Consider the following 14,107-nt stretch of genomic DNA (forward strand, 5'->3'; position numbering starts at 1 on the left):
CAAGATAGTTTAGCTGTTACAGGAACAGATCCTAAATAAGTGCTTGCTAAGATGATTGGGAAACTATTTCTGAGATTGATACTAGGCCATCCTCATTGTTGGGTCAGATTTAATTGAGTAATCCATCTGAGTGCATTTGAAGTTGATTACTTGTTGAATTATGTTACATAACATGAAAAAAATGGCAGCATTGCACCAAGATGGCAATTTTTGATTGATCAACTTGAAGGTATAACCATCCTGCAACGTTAATGAGAAGCCTGAAAAAAATCTCAGGGGAAAGAATTAAAGAAATGTTCCTTTAATTAAAAAACATGTTAAAATCTTTAATCATTATTATCATAAAACTATTTTCATGCATTGTTTGAAAGTATTGACCAAACTAATATTGGAGGTATCATAAAGCCTATAAACATGGAATAGAAAAATTAGTTAAATGTGTAAGGTTGGCACACAGACAAAATGAATCTTATTTACTGAACTTTGTTCCTGCTTAGTTGCAGTCTTGCATGGACCAAGACAATTACCTAGCGCTGTTTGCAAGGAAACTAATTTTATAAAATGCTAACAACAATCCCTAAGTCACCATTTACTTTTAAAAATGCATGTATCCTGCAGTGCCATTACCAGCCGATGACTAATGAGGAACATGAAATCAAATTAAGGTCAATATAAGAAAGATGTTGCACCTTAATGACAGGCAATATTAATTATGCCCTTCAAAAGTACACTATAAAAAAATTTTAGTGGCCATTTACTCTGATTTTTTGAGCCATGGTTCAATTACATCGTATTTGTCCTCTTAGAGTCCACCTAAATATTCAAACGTTTTACTTCACTTCACTGTAGCAAATTTTTTACTTGAAAACATGCCTATTTGATAACTGAGTACAAGGCTCCATGCCACAAACTTGTGTCTGAAATAGAATGGCTGCCTCAACATATGCAGTGGGAAGGAATTTCTGGAATGTGAGTGGAAAAGTGTCAGGGTTTCTGGGATACACAGCCCAGGTGGCTGCCCATGGTGCTTGGGGTACTTCTCGCCACATATTTGGATCATTGGGAAACTTAAAAGACTGTTTATTATTTGCTTCATCATATTCATTTTACGCTTTCCTGTTTAAAACAGATGCAATCAAAGAGAGGGTCACATGCCACATCAGTGATCAGCAACATACCACATGCAGTGCAGAGCATACATAACCCACAGGCTGTTTTCAAAATACCTACTGAAAACAAATATAGGAAAAGAAATAAAATCCCATTTGCTGGAATTCCTCGGAGAAAACATTGCCACTGTCTTCCAGTATACATGGGGTGACAGTGAAGTATATTTTATTAGCTCTTCGGTGTGTTGTTGATGACTCACAGAGAATGATACTATATTCCTCTGTTAGGAAGAGTGGTAGGATTCAGGCCATACAGGAACAAATCAGTCTGGTTCACCTCCTTCTAATAAAAGATGTGTTTAATTTAGTACAATTATATCTACTTAGAATTTGCCTTGAGGGGATAAAAAGGTGCTGGTCAACACTGGCAAAGTGTCTCCAGTCTAATCCAATGCAATTTCCATATTCTTAATGTTTGGAAACAGTATTTTCAAATCTGAACTAACCTAGTTTGAATTAATTAAAGTGTTTTGTGTGAATTACACGTGTGTTTCTAAGCAGCATTAAGAAGGTGGGCATTCCAGTCTGTTCAAGAGGTCAGTTTCCATTTAAGCCATCTGTGTCCAACAAGACCTCACTCAGCAAAAGAATGAAGAAGGTAACCTAGAGTCTTTGTGTGGAAGTCCTGAGATAAGAAGCTGATACAACAATCTATTTTGTGAATGAGATTTTTAAAAAAGAGTATAAACCTAAAAACTTAAGCTGTTCCCAAATGAGAAAGTATTTAAAGTTAATAGCTGAAGTGAAAAAGAAAATCCCATATGGAATGAATAATTTTCCTAACATGTCTTTTTTAATTTGAAATAAGATTTGTGATAACAATGTTAATGCTGGGGATTTTAAGAGACAGAATATTATTCTAACTCATTCCTTTAAAGTCTCAAAGAAGAAAAAAACCAAAAGCTCCTTTGTTAGGTCCAGTTCAGGCCACCTTAAAGTTCCTTTCAATCAAAGTACAGCTTCTCATTAAGGGAAAAATGATTATTAACATCCTCATTTTGCTTCCTTTTGTGAATTATTTGCATTCTAAAATGTGCATGGCATTAGTTTCAGGGTAAATGCAAATATGACAGCAGGATTTCTCACCAAGCTCCTTTTTATTATTAGCTCTTTTTATGCCCTCCATTTATTATTCCCTCATCATTTTTCACAATGTATTAAAATGTTACATTTCCTAAAATAATAATATTTTCCTTCATCTAGTAATTGTCTCAGTCCAGCCTAAAAAAAGTCTTCATTGCAGTGCCTCCTATCTATAATTTGGAATAGTTTATAATAATTGTTCATCATTGCTTTGGGGAGCCTTGGGCATTAGCTACCACAGTTACAGAATCCTTTCTCTCCCACTGAGTATGAGATTATTTCAGGTGAAGTTCACGTGACAGGGGGAGAGGGCATGGGCACTGGCAAAGCTTATGTTGTATCTGACTGTGGTAGGCTCTCAGTCTGTGGTCTGAAGATAAATTGAGATGTTTTTTTGTTTTGTAAGCTTCATTTGTCCCAAGTCTGCCAAAAACAATGAGAGCAGCTCTGAAAGATACTTTTGAGATTATTTTAAATAAAACACCCAAACAAAACAAATAACTATTACTCTGACTCATCTTCCTGACATTTTAAGAAGAATGATCTTGGATGCTGAAGATTAGTCAAAACATAGTGTGTTCAGTTGGAACAAAATCAAGTTACCAGTGGCATACTCTCTGCTAGGGTTGTATTTGATAAACTGATTACAATTACTTCTTTTTTCCCTGGTCATATTAAAAAAATGGAAATAGATCTGACTAATAAAAGCAAACTAATAAAATCATTTGATCATCCTGATTCACCGCACTTCATCGTGCCAAGCTTCCCTGTTGGCTCTCAAATTGTTATTGTCAAATTCTCAAGCATTTATTACACTCAGAGTGACTTATGTATCCTGTTTTTTTCTGTCACTGTGCTGATGTCTGTCATCACACTCCCATCACCATCTATTTGCAACAAAGCAAAGACCACTCTGATACCACTCTGCGAATATCAGATAATTTTGAGTAACATATTCTGCAGTAAAGTCATCTACTGTGATCTGTACTAACATGAACACAGACAACATCAAATTCAGAGATATAGATCTAAATACATTTTGAAAGAGTTCTTAGTTGACACAATTTTTAACTTTCTTCCAGGGGAGTCTATAAGATTTATCATAGAATCATATACTAGCATATAATTGAAACATTGCTACTGAGTTTGACCTACTGATGTTGAAAATTACTGAGAGGAGTAGAACCAATAAGCCAGTTACACGCAGGATGTATGCTAAAAGCATATCATATCCTATTTATATCTTTCCTACGCCTTATTCCATCTCATTTGTACAAATGTATGTGGCCATTTCGTACTCATGAGTGTCAGTATGAGTAATCTATGTAATTCTGAGTTCAGCTAGTGTAACTTACTGCCTCAGAATTTGTTCCTTTTCTTAAAAATGGTTTCTGAATTATGGTGGATTAGTTTTCCACAATATTTTGCGTGAGAGACTTAGGTTAACTTAGGGTTCATCATGACATGAAATCGCAAACAGAAGTGCTGGAAAAGGCAGAAACATTGTCCACATCATTCAATGGTGACACATCTAGCCAAATTAAAAGCAGCATAAATGAACTCCATGGAGTCTTCTATCATGGAGATGGAAAAAGGGTATGGCAATGAATTCAAGACACTGCAGGCTAAAATCTTTCCTCATCAGTCTTCCGTTAACAGGACTGTAGAGCATTGGCATGTGTCTTTCTAGCGTTTGTAATGGAGAAAAGTAAATTTAACATTGAAGTAAGCTTTTCAACCTAAGAAACACTAATAATTGTGCTTATTATATTCTCTTTTTCTTTATAATTTCTTTCCCATATCATATTTTTATATTTCCTTCTATTTTTTTCCTAATCTGCTATAAATATATGCAGCAATTACCATTATTATCTGTTTTTAAGGACATATTTGGCTCAGCTACATTTCTCTCATTGTTTAACCATAGAGAGTTACATCAGTAACATTAACAGGAAAGATTGGTTGTACAGAGATTATCTCTTGTTTTTTTCATGAGGTCCTTCAGAGCACTAAGTCTTTCATCTGGGCAGGTAGGATAGTATATTAAAATAAATTCAGTTTAATGCTATCTAAATCTGCAATGATCAGTTAATTATGGATTCCTGTTTGGTTTCCAGTCCAAGTTGAAGATGTAAAACCATCACCTGATGATCAGAGGAGCGTGTTTCTATGATTTAAATCATACTGTAGTACTCAGTTACACCTGAAGTATCTAATTATTTCAGGAATAGTAAGGAAAGGAGCATAGATTGCAGTGCAAGGCTCTATTGGCTGTTTATTAACTTTTGCTACTCATCTGTGCTTGCACTTCCTTCATTTCATGAAGATTTTTCAGAACAATGGACAATAAACACCTCCAGTACAGGTAAGTTGCAAACACAAAATCTGAACTCCTGACAAACCTAGTAAAATGATGCCATTTTCAAGTAATCACTGAAGTGCCACTTAGCATTTCCAACAGAAAATATTTTTTGAGATGAATTCCATACTCTAGCTATTTTCTCTTAAAGTTAAAATCACAAAAACCAAACAATCTTTCTTTTCTTACTTAGAGGGTGATGGTTCTCCCTCTTAGAATCTGACTTCTCTGTTCTATGCAACCACTGTCCCTGCTGGAGAGAGAATTGTTTCAGAGTTGTATTTCAGAAAGAGTTACATTCAGAGTGGTTACTCTAAGGAATTATTATATAGTCTACTTTGTGTTTCTGTTCCATAAAGTAGAAAGCCCCACAATGTTTTAGTTAGGGAAACAAGAAAACTTTTGCTGTAACTGTGCCAACCTTTTTGTTATAAATCTCTCTTTCTTTCCATCTCAGCATTTACCTTTAGTTGTTCCAAAACCTGTCAAAATGAGGCAGTAGTCTCTGTTTAGATTTACAGAACATCTAGAACACTGAGACACAACCACTATACCATAGGAGAAAGTCAACAAGATTGACTGGAGGCAAGATCTACCACAAGGAGAAGATACTGTAGTTGGCAGAACATCTACTTATATCACAAATAGGCTAAGAATATACTGCTGTTCTTTAGACCTATGAGACCAAATCCTTATCTAAACATCTATTGGCTTTTGGCTGCATAAATGTTTTCCCTGGACCAAATTTATAGAAGTATGAAATCTTACATGGCTCCAGGCAGAAGTAGCAGCATGAACACTGACTCAGTTTTGCTGAGGTCATAGTCTTTACAAAGCCAGTGGAAAGGACTGACCATTAATTTTCTCTGCTAGGATTTTACTTTTCTCATTATCTGCAAGAGTTCTTTTCCAGATTAGTAGGCTATGGCTGTACGCTGAGGAGAATGCACTTCAGTGAGATAGAGCTCATAAAAAGGTGTGATTAACTGCAATGCCAAGGTTGTCTTGGTTGCAAGTGATGTACCAGAATTAAATCCCAACCCAGACAATAAGCACACTAGCAGTGCTATGCGAGTTGTAATAGGGCCTTTTATAAACTCCACAATGAGACCTGGCCACAAAAGCCCAATACAATTAGAAGCCTTAACACCCCAACCAGACATTTCAGAAAAAAAAAAAAACCAAAAAAACCTACCAATTATTTCACTCTTTGAAGATATTTTTATTTACTATTTTTCCTTTTGCAACCAGACCAGTAAGATAGCTGATTAAAAAAATACTGAAAAAAAAAAAAAGCTGATTCCACGCCTTCCTAGTAACTTAAGGATGGTCCCCATTCATACAGAAACAAGCTGCTTCAAAATATTTTCTAGAGGAAAAATATTTCATTCATCAAAAATGTAGTTGCATATATTCCATTTCACTTGATTTTCTCTCTCTTTTTTCATGTATGCCATTCCATCTGCCATAGAAGTTGAAATGTCTATCAGAATGCAGGGAAATACACATAGGAAAAATAGGTCTGATTCTTTTATTAGTAGTTTTTACTGAAGATATACTCACACATCTCCAAGTTTAAAATAGAATTATAACTCTTATGAGATAGACATTTTTCAATTCAATAAGATATGATTGGCATAGCATGATACAAAAGGCATATTGAAGCAAGTACTTCCTGATAGGTAATTGTCTATGTCTCTGCTGATCACAGCTCGTTCTCATGGAGAGATGTTGGTAAGGATGTTGATCCCTTTGAGTCTATTCTTTTAGGAATAGATTTATTGACAAGTGTCTTATGGGTTTAGGCCCATCCAGGGACAAAAGACCACAATTAGACTCAAGTACCATAGACTTGAGAACTGCCAAAGGGCAGGGAGGGCTTAATTGCTGCTTATGGTCATGGACAAAAGAGACCAGGCTACTCAGCTTGGAGAAGAAAACAGAAAATAATTTAATCCAACATCAACTAAAACATAACCATAAACCCCCAAAAACATAACCAACACAAAACAACACAGAGTAGTAACAATGATGAAGAGCACAACCAGCCCTTTAAGACCATCTTCTCCCCACCCCTCCCCTCTTCCCAGGCTCCTGGTGTCTTTATCTCCTCCCCCACTGAAAGGCTCAGAGGGGCAGGGAGTGGGGGTTTCAGTCAGTCTATTCTCAATGGCTTCTGTCCTTTGTCTCTCCTCAGGGCAGGCAGGCTCCTTGCCAGTCCTCCCTGCTCCTCTGTGGGGTCCCTCACACACCTGGCAGCGCTACACAGGCCATTCCAACCTACTTCTATCCCAAGTGCTGCAGCTCCTCTCTGCCTCTTGTGTGGGTCTACTCTGCAGCCCACAGGCTCCAGCACAGCCTGCGCCATGACTACTTCCTCACACAGTCTCTCACCTGTCCAGGCACACTCACTCGGAGCTGCTGGTGGCTCTCAGTCCTGCCATTGCCCTCCAGAGGTTGCAGGGGCACATCTGGGCTCCTGCCATGGATTGCAGAAAGGTCTCCAGTCTGGCACGCCTCCTTCCTCCTTCTGTGACTGTAGAGTCCTCATGATCAGCTCCATCTTGTACCACTCTTACACCTTCTCCCAAGCACTTCAAATTCCCATCCTTAAATAGTGATGGCAGAGGTGCCAGATTGGCCCAGCTGGGCTGGAGGTGGGTCTGAACCCAAGAGCCAGGGGAAAGTCTGAGAACTTTTTGCAGGGTCTGCACTGCAGCCCCATTCCCCTGTTACCAAGAAAAAGCAGGTCCCTGCAAAACAATGAGAATAAGAAATAGCTTATTATTATTTGGAAGGGTAAGGAGAGTGTTGCATGTCAGAATGGAAAAAAAGGAGAGAAAATTAGTGAAATACAGAGTTGAGAGGACATACCTGGAAAAGGAGAGAGAAGTCTGTCAAACACTTCTTTTTCCATGAATACCCAGGAGGTAAATAAATACTAAATATACAAACAAACAAACTGAAAATATTATTTAAATATTTAGTCAGAAAATAGTCCTGTAGTACTGAACAGATACAGACAGGAATTAGTCCACTTCCAGGAGAATTTTGAAGGGTCTTGGGTTAGCTTTTTCATTGTCTCTGCTGAAACAGAAATACTGATTTGAATATTAGAGCCAATGAATTCCTTTTGTGATATTTAATGATATTCTTAAAGAGTCTAGGAAGCATTTGCTATAAAGGAATAAAAAATTATCATAATAAACTCAATATGCTACTTCTTCAGGAAGAATTAATGGAGTTATGCCATAAAATAAAATCCAAAGAATCAGACAACATTGTTGTTCAGGTCTGAAACACAGATATGTACCAAGACTGAACATGAAAGCATGGCAGGAGGGAAAGCTGGCCTTGTGTCACCTTTGAGCTGTCTATGTTCTAAGTGACTAAAAAAGGTATATTTTCCAATTTATCAGAACTACCTTGGTGTAATAGCATTAAACTGTGACTGCTCTGTGCACCACATTCCTTCTTTAGTCCCCACATGATTATGCACTTTTTTTGTACCTTCTAAAACCTTTCTCTGGTTCCAATATGATGTCATATTACAATGTAATTTCCAGCACCGTGCTTGGTTTGCCATAGGCCCAGAAGCAGCAGAGTACTGAAAACATCCAGTTTGCAACAAACCACCTATCTAGCTGAGAGAAACTGTTTCTGCTCCATATTTTGCAACATGGTTTTATTTGGAGAATTAGATTTTTCTTCTCACTTTTTTAAGGCTAAGGCATTCTGGGAAATAAGAATCCATAAACATCAGTGCAGCGGTTTTTTTTGAGAACAGAGCTATAAGGAAAGTTACATATATGAGATTAAGAATTTTCACAGATTTTGCATCTTGCTGGGTAAATCAGAGCCTGAAGCTCTGTCTTGACAAGTCTCTTACACAAAAGCATTTATATTAGTTTTCATATTAGTGCCTTTATCAGATGAAACTTTTACTTAGTCATATTTATATTAATTTTAGTAGCCAGCTTAGTGACTCAGCTTTCTAGGGGGCTATCTTCTGCTTTCTTTCCTTTAAAAAACGGAAGCAATTATTTGTACTTATGAGAGCAATGGGAACAGCAATACACTAAAGACAAAAATATATAAAATTATCCACAGGAAAATTACAGAGAAGCTACAGCTGCAGTAAGTATTCCCACTAACTACCTATTCACTGACCTCCTTCTTGAATTACTTGAGTGAATGACACAGCAGAGAGACTATCTGAAAGATGCATTTGGCTATCAGCCCATTGAATATGTCAGCTGAGCTTGTTTGTGGAGGAATTCTGTTCATGTTGATCAATTGCTCAAAACTTTAATGCAGTAAAGGCTTAGCAAGGAAAAAGCTGACTCCAATGACAGCATCTACACAAATAAAGGCAGAGATTTGCTTGAGTCTTTGCAGCATGACCCCTTAATTTGATATTAAGAAGTTTCCATTGCACTAGGTAAAAACAGTTTAAAATGTACAAAAATCTTACAATCTTAACTGGGAAAGACAGTGTCAAGAAGAGTTTTTCCCTAGTTTTTATGTTAAACTGTCAAAGCCAGAATTTATTAATGTAAATTAGTTGGCTGTTATATAAATCTTATTTGACATTAAAAAAAAATCCAGATATAAAGTACAATGGAATGGCAGAAAATATGGATGCACTATATATTAGTTTTCAAAACAAAGATTTGATTTACACAAGTGAAAGCACAGTATATTAAGGGAAGAATGCTGTGACTGGATTGAATGAGAGTTACCAGTCTTCTCAACACTGTTGCCCTGCTGCTGTTGCTAAGGCATTTTTCTTTATTAGTATAGTCTATTTGTACAGGGATGAATTCATCCGGCAAACATCTTTTGCACTTAGTAAAACTGAAATGTAAGAACCATTAGAATGTAGGTGGCAAAGTATTTTTTTAGAAAAGACAGTGTTCAGTAGAACAGTTGCTCTAGCACTTATTAAAACTTTCCAAAATGGTATTTCATCTTGTGTCCCTAATTACTGAACCACACTTCTTCTATCCTGACAGATAAACCTGTTTAAAATTCTTGAAGAGGCTGAAGAGAAATGACGTATTCAGCCTAAAGCACCTTCTACCATATATCTGACAACATCAGCTCGAAGGACTGTGACCCCTCAGTTGATTACCTGTGCCTTGACAATGCTGTCTACAAAAAAAAAAAAAGCCAGAAAATTAGCACTTCTGAATGCATGTTTTGCATTTTTCAAGTACATTATTAGGATTCTTTTGTCAAAAGAAGCATGCCACATCACTGTATTTATAATAAATGCTCTTTGATTTGCATGACTGTTTGTAATACACCCAAACAAAGATCTCATTTGTTCTGCTGGCAAAAGCTAATCTGTACAAGGATTTTTTTTATTATTTTCTGGAAAAAAATGCCTTTCTGAGCCTAGAGATTGGGTTAGCTAAAAGCTTCACATTCATTATCTTTAAGGTACCATGTTAATGAAAGGGTTTTAATCATTGACATTGCTATGTGAATTATTATTACACAAACCCCTGCTGTTGAGTAAGACAAAATTAACCCTGTGTAAGGGGCATTAAAAAAAATCATAGCTAATTAGTAAGCTAACAGGAACAAAGAGAATGTATAACAAAGATGTTGAGAGGAAGACACTACGTAAAAGCTGTAGCTTCCGTTCAAACATTGTTCTTTCTATATAGAAATCTTTTTTCTGTCTGATTTGTTCCATTAGACTTGAGCATTTTATGTTTTGTAATTAGTTTTCTAAGCCACAATGTCTCACTTCTCACAAACTGTGGAAAACCAAAGGCTCATAATAGAAAATGGAAGATATTTAAAAATGCTTTTAAATTATTTCCCCAGTGATCTATATCAGACGCATAAAGTAATTCTCTGGATTATTCTAGGAAATTATTTCCATATTCTCTGCTGTTCTCCATGAATTGCAGAATACTTTAACTAATATAGCCAGGTTCCATTGGAATAAGCCCTTCATTTTAATGGATTGTTACTGTTGTCCAGGTTGCAATTCCATATGGAGCAGATAAATGAAGCTATAGGTTTAAATCACTGCATGACTTCTCTTCTACACTCCTAGTCATGCTGTTTTCCAATGTGCAACACATCATTGTGCTGATGTAAGAGCCAAGGATGAGATGATCAAACCTCAGAGAAGTACTCATGCTGAGTGCCATTTGTTTATAATTGCTCTTTGTAAGTTATAGTTTCAGATAAAGCTCCCAAAATGGAATGAAGAGAAAATAATAATTAAGTCTGTTTCTCTTTTTGAGCCTGACAAAGGCTTTACTTTTTTTTTCAAACGTGTTTGTCCTTTCGTTCACTATTCCACACATTCCCCCTTTCTCTCTTTTGTTCATCAGCCTTTTCAGTCTGATAATTAAGACTCAAAATATTTGCTGCTGTGTTTTTTTTCCAAGCCATCATTTGGTTTGTGTTGTAAATGTGGAATAACAATCATCTAGTTCTCTTGTGTGCCAGTAATTTAGTATTTCAATAATCTCCAATTGTTGAAAGTTTTAAAACAATTCAACATTTCTAGCAGGTTCCTTTTCTTTGTGGGGAAAAAATATGTTAACATAACATTTAAAACATATACTCTTATATTTTTCTTTCTTTCATCCTTTTTTTGTGTGATCCTTATGAGGGTATTAAAATGCAGGGCAATAGCTGAGCATAAACCAGAAGACTTACTTCAATTAAAAAATAACACTCTTGCACAGGGGCAGTTTTTACAACCCATATTCCATATTATTGCTTCATCTCTACTAGTGCTGGATAACTTCATTAACTCTTTTTTATTCAAATTCAAGTAAAAGAAAAGAAAAATGTAGAATCGAGTATATTCTGCAAGAGGCACTACATTTATGTTATGTAGAAATTTCAATGTAAGACTCTTATAGTATTTTAAAAATATTGTCTTAACAGTGCCAAAAAATTGTAAGTCAAAAATATATTAGTTCCACAATGTACACAATGGGTTCAGGAAGGCTAATGACAAAATTGGGTACTAGATGTTAATTGCCTCAGAACATGTCTTAGAGAGTAATGAATTTTATTTTATTTCCAGAATCCCTAGGCAATGTTCTTCCCTTCAAATTATCAAATCTTTAAGGAACTGCCTGAGTCACTATTTTGAGAACTGTGGGTGTTATTCAGGCCACTTGTCTAAAATTCATTTAGATATCCAGATTATAAGGCACTGAAAATGTTTGCTCATGCACCAGTACAAGCTGGGGGGTGACCTAGAGAGCAGCTCTGTAGAGAGGGACCTGGGAATCCTGGTGGACAGAAAATTATACATGCACCAGCAATGTGCCCTCATGGCCAAGAAGGCCAATAGCATCCTGAGGTGAGTTAAGAAGAGTGTGGCCAGCATGTCAAAGCAGTTTATCTCTATTTTCCTCTGGTAAGGCAATAATCTGGAGTAATATGTTCAATTCTGGGCTCCCCAGCTCTAGGGACAGGAAACTTCTAGGGGAACTTCTAGCATGAGTCCAGTGGAGGGCTACCAAGATTATCAGGGGACTGGAGCATCCCTCCAATGACAAAAGGCTGTGAAACCTGGGGCTGTTTACTCTGGGGAAGGGAAGACTGAAGGAGGACTTCACCAATGCTTACAAATACCTAAGTGTATATCTAAGGGCAGATGTTAAGACGATGGGGCCAGTCTTTTTCTGTAGTGTCCAGTAACAGGACAAGGGGTAATAGACACAAGCTAGAAAGCAAAAACTTTCACTTGAACATGAGGAGAAACTTCTTTACTGTGAGGGAGCCCTGGCACAGGCTACCCAGTAAGAGTGTGGAGTCTCCTCTAGAGAATTTCAAAACCCACCTGGAGACGTTCCTGTGTGACCTGATAGAGATGAATCTGCTTTAGCAAGGGATTGGACTGGGTGATCTCTAGAGATTCCTTCCAGCCCCTACCATTATGTGATTCTGTGATTGACTGAGATTCAAGTAAAGCAGTGATAATTCTCAGAACAGAACTTTCCCAGTGTATTTTGTTCTTTCCTTTTCTTTTCTTTTTTTTCCCCAACATTACTACACCAGGAACAAAACAGTTTTTCCTATATAGTTTTCCTATAATGCAAGTTTAACAGCACAGAAAAGCAGATCAGAAAATCATCTTAAAATTATACTGAAATCCACAAATGATTCAGCTGAAAACCTAGAAGGACATTCAAGTTGCAGACAAGACACTCTGTGGAGTTCTCTGACTCCTTTAGAAATTGGAACTGATTCATTAGTCCGGTTGAGAAATGACTGGCAGTCACAGAAGACAGCATCCAGTCTCTCATGCTGTGGCCCTTCCCAGTGTGTGGCAGCCCACTTTCTAGTCCTGGAAGTGAGGAACCTTCCAGGAGTGCCAGATAACAAAGCTACTCAGTAACATATGCTTTCCCTGCAGTCAGTATTCCTATGATGCAATCCAGGCTTCAGTTAGATTGTATCCTCTCATTTTAAAAAAACAGTGCTGTAGAGATGTGGATAAAATCCTTTGGATAATCACACATAATTCTCAAGCTTTCTTCTAACATTTAGGCTATTCTGGCAAAGACTCCCTATATATCTTCCCTAGCCACCAAAGTAGTTACCTTTTCCTCTTTGTACTAAATCAGTCAGTTTAATGCTGACCTGTTGGGAATCTTGCAATGGGGAAAACTATGGATAGCATTAGCTGTTACAGTTCCTACTAAAATATCATCTATATGTTGCATTTGAATAAGCATGAATTGAAAATAAAAAATTTCATGAAAGGAAACAAACCAAATTAATTCTTCAGATGTCCATGACAAGTCTCCATTGTCTATTGAATGTCAGCTTTACTGATGATAGAGAACTATGTATTTATGAAAATTAGATACAGGTCTATCTATCAATATGTGTATGGTTTCACATATAAGTGTGTATGTGCATTTGCCTGTTAAAATTGCATAGGAAAACTGATTAGAGAAATGAGACTATCAACTCTGATCCATTTGTGCTTTTCAGTTTCATATGCTACTCAATTATTTGCTCTGATTTCATACTGAAGTCAATGAAAACTATATGCAAGCAATGAATACGTGATATACAATTGAAATTTGTTACTTATAGCAGAAAAGTTCCTCTTCTTCATACATATTATTTAAGCTAGCCACTAATATCTGAAAATACAGAGGTCCTGACAATATCCTTTTTGAACAAGTATTCCACATTGTTAAAAATGTTTCTAGTTCTGTTTCTTCAGAACCTTATGTATATGCTTCTGTATTAGAATGTATTTAACTGTTGATGAATAGGGTTGAAATTCCTCTTTTTTGGGGAGGGGGCTGGGAGTAGGGATACATACTGACTATTCCAATGCTAAAAACAAAAGAATTTTACACCACTTCTTTATATCTTATACAAATGATTTAAAGAAGTTTTTGAATTTTCATCTTTGCTCTGCTGAGTTGCAAAGCAGTTATCAGACCCCATTGTGAACACTTTGGAAAAACACAGCCTGGCTGACAAATTA

The sequence above is a fragment of the Colius striatus genome, chromosome 10 (genome assembly GCF_028858725.1).
Source record: "Colius striatus isolate bColStr4 chromosome 10, bColStr4.1.hap1, whole genome shotgun sequence".
Taxonomy (NCBI): domain Eukaryota; kingdom Metazoa; phylum Chordata; class Aves; order Coliiformes; family Coliidae; genus Colius; species Colius striatus.